At 40.4% G+C, this 6,059-nt stretch overlaps 10 non-coding genes across 10 annotated transcripts; all 10 read right to left on the bottom strand.

Moving 5' to 3' along the window:
- Positions 1-2,582: 2,582 nt before the first annotated feature.
- On the bottom strand, positions 2,583-2,659 carry LOC139037578 (small nucleolar RNA SNORD81). Its single transcript, XR_011490461.1, has one exon. It is a non-coding gene; the product is annotated as a small nucleolar RNA SNORD81 (small nucleolar RNA).
- A 131-nt stretch (positions 2,660-2,790) lies between these two features.
- On the bottom strand, positions 2,791-2,866 carry LOC139037583 (small nucleolar RNA SNORD47). Its single transcript, XR_011490465.1, has one exon. It is a non-coding gene; the product is annotated as a small nucleolar RNA SNORD47 (small nucleolar RNA).
- A 687-nt stretch (positions 2,867-3,553) lies between these two features.
- Positions 3,554-3,634, bottom strand: LOC139037586 (small nucleolar RNA snR60/Z15/Z230/Z193/J17). The gene has a single exon (XR_011490468.1). It is a non-coding gene; the product is annotated as a small nucleolar RNA snR60/Z15/Z230/Z193/J17 (small nucleolar RNA).
- Positions 3,635-3,794: 160 nt separating this feature from the next.
- Positions 3,795-3,875, bottom strand: LOC139037579 (small nucleolar RNA SNORD79). Its single transcript, XR_011490462.1, has one exon. It is a non-coding gene; the product is annotated as a small nucleolar RNA SNORD79 (small nucleolar RNA).
- Positions 3,876-4,115: 240 nt separating this feature from the next.
- Positions 4,116-4,180, bottom strand: LOC139037597 (small nucleolar RNA SNORD78). Its single transcript, XR_011490479.1, has one exon. It is a non-coding gene; the product is annotated as a small nucleolar RNA SNORD78 (small nucleolar RNA).
- A 245-nt stretch (positions 4,181-4,425) lies between these two features.
- On the bottom strand, positions 4,426-4,486 carry LOC139037585 (small nucleolar RNA SNORD44). The gene has a single exon (XR_011490467.1). It is a non-coding gene; the product is annotated as a small nucleolar RNA SNORD44 (small nucleolar RNA).
- A 268-nt stretch (positions 4,487-4,754) lies between these two features.
- LOC139037595 (small nucleolar RNA SNORD77) lies at positions 4,755-4,823 on the bottom strand. Its single transcript, XR_011490477.1, has one exon. It is a non-coding gene; the product is annotated as a small nucleolar RNA SNORD77 (small nucleolar RNA).
- Positions 4,824-5,110: 287 nt separating this feature from the next.
- Positions 5,111-5,192, bottom strand: LOC139037576 (small nucleolar RNA SNORD24). Its single transcript, XR_011490459.1, has one exon. It is a non-coding gene; the product is annotated as a small nucleolar RNA SNORD24 (small nucleolar RNA).
- A 155-nt stretch (positions 5,193-5,347) lies between these two features.
- Positions 5,348-5,410, bottom strand: LOC139037598 (small nucleolar RNA SNORD75). The gene has a single exon (XR_011490480.1). It is a non-coding gene; the product is annotated as a small nucleolar RNA SNORD75 (small nucleolar RNA).
- Positions 5,411-5,765: 355 nt separating this feature from the next.
- Positions 5,766-5,845, bottom strand: LOC139037584 (small nucleolar RNA SNORD74). Its single transcript, XR_011490466.1, has one exon. It is a non-coding gene; the product is annotated as a small nucleolar RNA SNORD74 (small nucleolar RNA).
- Between the last annotated feature and the right edge of the window lie 214 nt (positions 5,846-6,059).

Raw genomic sequence — 6,059 nt, 5'->3', positions numbered from 1 at the left:
CTTTTGCCTTGACATTCTTTTGATTTACAACTTATAAATACCAAACATTCTTACATTCCAGTCTACTTTTCTCACATTGCCATAAGCGGTGTGATACTGTAATCATCTGTCCAGGTCTAATATGTTCAGTAGGCTGTGAGGAGTGTACATGTCCTTCATGATGCTGTTCAGTTCACTCAGTTGTGTCCAGCTCTGCAACCCCATGGACTGCAGCACACCAGTCTGCCCTGTCCATCATCAGCTCCCGGAATTTGCTCAAACTCATGTTAATGTCATCCTGTCATCCTCTTCTCCCACCTTTAGCATCAGGGTCTTTTAGATGGAGCTTTTCCCTAGTTTGTCCCTTAACCCAATCTTTTCCCAATTGTGGATGTACTCTGGAGCCAGAAAGATCCTTGCTGGCAGTTATGAGAAAGGTGTCCAGCTCTGCCTACACTTTCTCAGTGTAATTTATAGATGCCCTTAGTTAAGAAAATGCATCTTTACATTCATTTATCCCACAAGTACAATACCTACTTCCTAAATGTAACTTAGAATTTTCACTGACAATCTCTTTCTGTCCTGAAAATGAGTTACAAATGACTCCCTAAATCCAAAGAATTATTGTAGCCTACAGACACCACACCCCAGGTCCCCAGAAGTTCATATGCCATGTTGCTATCAGTTATTCAGTCCTGTCAGAGCAAAAAGAGGCTTATGCTGAAATCCAGGGGATCGCAAGTTGGAAATAACCAGGGTTTTGAAGCACACAAGCCAATTGTAAACTGTAAACAAGATTTCAGTAACTTGGCCCCAAATACTATTTGCTTAGGGGTTTCTCTCAATACCTTAGAGCTAACAATAGATAAGGAAATCCACTCCAGTGTTCTTGCTTGGAAAATCCCATGGATGGAGGAGCGTGGCATGTTACAACCCATGGGGTCAGAAAGAGTTGGACTGAGCAAGTTGAACTTGTTATATATAACAATGCTTTCCTTACTCCCTCAGGCATTTCTGACCCCATGAACAGTCAAGCAATGGTCTGCCAAGCTCCTGTCCGTGGGTATTCTCCAAGAATACTGGAGGGGGTTACCATTCCCTTCTTCAGGGGATTTTCCCAACCCAAACATCAAACCCTTATCTCCCCATTGCATGGGCATTCTTTACTGTCTCAGCCACAGGGGAAGATCCTTCTGGACATTGGGTAATTGCTTTACAATGTATTGTTTCCTGCATTTTGAATATCCTTATGCCCAGAAAAGTCTTAAGGCTAATTCAAACTGTTATGGTTTAGAATATTCCAAAAAATAAACTTATGTTCAAAATGTTTCAAAATCCACGTAGGGCCTACTGTAATACTATATGCACTTAGTCCTGTCCAACTTTGCGACCCCATGGACCACAGCCCACCTGGAAACACTGGAGCTGGTTGCCATTCTTTTCTCCAAGGTTATCTTCACAACTCCAGGATTGAATCGGAGTGTCTATAGTGCTAGGTAATGAGACTTGAGGCTTCCCTTGTGGCTCAGCCAGTACAGAATCTGCATGTAATACAGGATATTCAGGTTCACCTCCTGGTCCAGGTTTGATCCCTGGGTGAATGAACAGTGATCAACCAATGCGGCCAAAAAAAATGTCAACCTTTTACAGGAATAAATCCCAAACTGCTAAGCTTTCCAATGTTAACTGAATTTTTGGCCTTTTCAGCTATTGGGAAGTTAAATGTTTTGGCAAGCAACCAAGACTTAAACCCCAACTTAATGTTGCTACACACTTAAGAGTACCAAATTAGAAAGCTTAGATTTGATTAGCAGGTACTTACACTGGGTGTTCATTGGAAGGACTGATGCTGAAGCTGAAACTCCAGTACTTTGGCCACCTCATGCGAAGAACTGACTCATTGGAAAAGACCCTGATGCTGGGAGGGACTGGGGGCAGAAGAGGAGACAACAGAGGGCGAGATGGTTGGGTGGCATCACCAACTCAAAACAGACATGGGTTTGAGTAGACTCCAGGAGTTGGTAATGGACAGGGAGGCCTGGCGTGCTGCGATTCTTGGGGTCAGTCAGACACGACTGAGCGACTGAACTGAACACTTTTGGATGTTGCCAGAACTAATGGTTTCCTTGGTAACTTAGGAATTAGCAACTCACTGGCTAGTTACTTTTCTCATTAACTTGAACCACACCCCCAAAATCTGCAAAACCAGTATCCATTTTCTAAAAAGGATGTTACAACTGCAGTGTTTACCTTAAAGATCTCAAAAAACATGCCATAGGATCTTCTTGATTACCAGTGCCCCATTTTCCTACACCTTATGAAACTGAAATAAGCATACTTCAAAATGACTTATAAATCTTTATTACAATAGAAAGCTGGAGAATTTCCTGGTGGTCCAATGGTTAGGGCTGAGCTTCCACTGCAGCAGCCACAGGTCTGATCCCTTGTCCGGAAGCTAGGATCCCACAGGCTGCGCAGAGCAGCAGCCAATTAAGTTGTTTGCTCTTCTATCCCACATGCATCCATCTGGCTGCCTGCAAGAACAGAGAAGCCACTTTTATTCCCCTTTTCCATGTTTCAGTTCTAATGCCATTTGGGATACACAGAATATCAGATCTTTGAACATCATCAAGTCGTCAGTGAGAGAGTTCAAGTTGGGCTGAGATCATCACATATTCTTAAACAAAGCAGTATAGTTATTTTCGAGGCTTACCTATTATGTCTGACTGGTATCATAAATGCCCTGAAAAGACATGACCATATGTTAAATCACAGTAAAGGAAAAAAAAATGTGATACTTGTTGCTAAAGTAACCTCAGAATCAAATGGAACGGTTTTATGGTTGATATCATTCTATTCATTTGGCAGAATCATCACATCACTGGTTACCTTATAACTCATCAAAAATATCAGAAAAATAACTTACCTTGAATCTTCAGGACAACAGAACATCTGCCTGATTGAAAATGAATAAAGACTTTCATTTACAACATGGCATTGTAAAATTATATATATATTATGGTGTCATTAAAATATTCATTTAAAATTTGCCCTTTCTCCCATTTTAACATTTTTCAAAAAATTCTAGGTCATTGAGTCTGTTCTGGGAAAGGTGGATATTTCTCATGATACATTTGGCCAAACCCAGAATATACAACACCATGACTGAACTCCAATGTAATCAATATGTGGTATGCAGGCTCAGTTGTGTCCAACTCTGCGATCACATGGACTAGCCCTAGACTCAGAATCTGAAGTGCCAATCTCATGCTAGATGCTGACAGTGAGATGAGGATGCTACATAGGCAGTTGCTGTTCCATTTTGCTGTGAACCTGAACTGCTCTAAAAAATTACTATCAAACATCAGCTGAGTAACTCATTCTGGTGTTGTCTACAGTTATGACATGGAAATTTCCTCAGTTTTAGTCTATTATCAAAATATTAATTCCTAATCCTGAAATTAACTGTATAAGATATTTACATTATATTTATCCAAATCCTGAACATTTCAGTGAGACAAGGACTAACTGACTAATCTCCACTTTCAAGGGTATAAAACAGAATTGTTGCAGCCAGATACATCAGATAGGAGCGAAAGACAGTGTTTGCTCATCACTGTTAGTCTGCTGAACTATGTTTTCATCATTGTATCGGCTTTAAATCAGAAAACACAAAAACCAAACTTGAGACTTCCATACCTTTGGTTAGAACTCCTCATTCCTTGTAGTCGCTACCTCTCTTCACACCTGCAGAAAATAATTTTTTTTTAATAAGTAGTAACAGATTTCAAAATACTAATGATAGTGATTCAAGATACTGTTTCAGTTTTTAAAAACTTCATTCTTTTTCAGAGAGATTCCCATCTGTTTTATTATAAAAATCATCACTAACAGTACCTTGCTTAGTAATTAAGTAAGATTGATCTGTCCAACATCAGAAAACACCATCAAAGGTCAACTACTTGGACCAGCACATTTCAGAAACAATGTAAGCCCAAATGCCAGCAGTGTTTTCGTGTCTTACCCCAAAGAAGTCATCCATAGAAAAAAACATGTAGCCATCATCTGTAAGGAAAAAGACCTTTTCATTAAAATGTCAATCTTATTGTTAAATTCTCAAGTATTTTGTCAAAGGGTCCTTCAGTGTTAGACTTGTCAACATGCTAATTTCAGGTCAGACATTTGCTCAACATCATTACAAAAACCCCATTTCATCCTTTTCATAGCATGCTCAACATGCACTTACAAACCAGGCAGATTAGCTTGGTAGTTAAGCATTCAACTTCATCAGCAGTCTTTGTAACAATGTTTTTGACATTAGTACTCACCAAAAAGTCAGGCCAACTGTTTTTGAGGTCAAGCATTCAAGTTCACCTAAGAAATAAAAGAGTGGTTTTCTAACAGCCAAAGATAAATTTTCTCCCCAGAAATTTAAAAAATGCCTGAAATCAGATAGAGCTAATTAAGACCTTCATATTCAGTCAGCATTTGCTTATCATCACACAGGCCGTTTTTAAGACAGGACAAGGAACTGGCTTTTATTTAATGGTTTCAGTACACTTTTCAAGCATTTCAAGGCAGGACTGCTTCCCATGCATTAGAAGGCAACCCTACAAAGTCATTGGTGGCATTCTGTCGTGTTTGCCCAGTTTAGTTCACTGGAAATTTTACTTACCTCTTCAACTTCCAGCCAAGTCTGCTCAATGGCTACAAACAAAGAGAAACTAGATTAGTAGTAGTAGTTTACATCTACTACAAGCAATATTTACTAACTCAGATACATCAGATAAAACGGTTTCTCTTTCATGATTCCTATCTGTTGAACTATGCAACCATCACAGTATCTGTTTCCTCAGATTCCCCCTAGTAATCACTATAACAAAAGAACGCAGAGATTAACATTTGAAAAGAAGGGAGGGGGGAAGTTCCTAATATAAGCACCAGTATCTGCCTGGCACTCACTAGTCCCTTTTTAAAAAAAATTCACAGTAGTAGGTAAATATGGATTATAAAAAATGGTTTCTCACCTGTCTGCTCATAGGTACAGCAAGCTTGAGCTTTAAGACCTGGGAAGAAAAGTTTCATGTCAAAGAAGGTGCAATCTCTGTATTCTCCGAACAGCCATTTCGTGTGCCTCAGTTAGAATAATGGTGGTAATAATTCTCGTCATCCTCACAGTCAAGAGTAGCAAATAAACTGTCATCATTGTGGCACATTCAGTGGACTTTGAACCTAACCTTCCCTTGTGAGGGAATTTCAGTAACTCACCCCAGCAGTAGTTGTCATCCTTCTGGTACACAACTAGAAAACAAAGAGTATCCAATGAAATATACTATGGTGTTAACCTAATCATTGTCTCAAGTATTTAAGCCTCAGAATAGAAATTCTCAGAAATCCCTTCTGTCCACTACTCTGTAAACCATCACAGGCTTAAAGACCATATCCAAGATTCGACGCTTCCCACTGTATTCAGCAATTTCTTACCTGCCCACCAGAAGCCATCAAAATCCACACTGGAGTCATGCCTGCCGCGGTTCCTACAAAAAGGTGAGGAATTTTAGAAATATATTTTGCTCTAAGATTACGTCACTTACATATCATGTACACAGATCGTTTACACACCCATTACTGCATGAGAACCCCACAAAATTAAGGTTAACCAATGACAAAAATGGTGCAATGCGAAACGCCGCCATTTAAAGAACCACGTGGCCTTCCCGAGAACAGGAGGCCGAGGAAGGTTCATTCCCAGGTCATTAACAAAGACAAACTCGGCGAGTCGGGTTGCGCCGCCATCAGAGCCGTTGGCATTCATCAACACTCTCAGATGTCCCTACCAACACAGGCTTCATCAGAGGCAGAGCAAACGAGCTGCGGTTTTTTCCGCAGATAGGGCCTACAACCCAAAGAGTATAAACTAGATTGTCCCCGCACTCAACTCGCAATCCTCCACCATCTCATCTTGAGAGCCCTGCGATGGCGTGCAAGTGGCCTAGGCATACCAGCCAACTCAAGCATACCCAAACTGCTAAGAGCTGGAGGACTCAGGCTAAGTACTTACTCAGCACCAGAGACCAAAG

Source organism: Odocoileus virginianus, chromosome 11, assembly GCF_023699985.2.
Source record: "Odocoileus virginianus isolate 20LAN1187 ecotype Illinois chromosome 11, Ovbor_1.2, whole genome shotgun sequence".
Classification (NCBI taxonomy): Eukaryota; Metazoa; Chordata; class Mammalia; order Artiodactyla; family Cervidae; genus Odocoileus; species Odocoileus virginianus.
The sequence above is the reverse complement of the archived record's forward strand: the minus strand, read 5'-3'. Positions and strand labels throughout refer to the sequence as shown.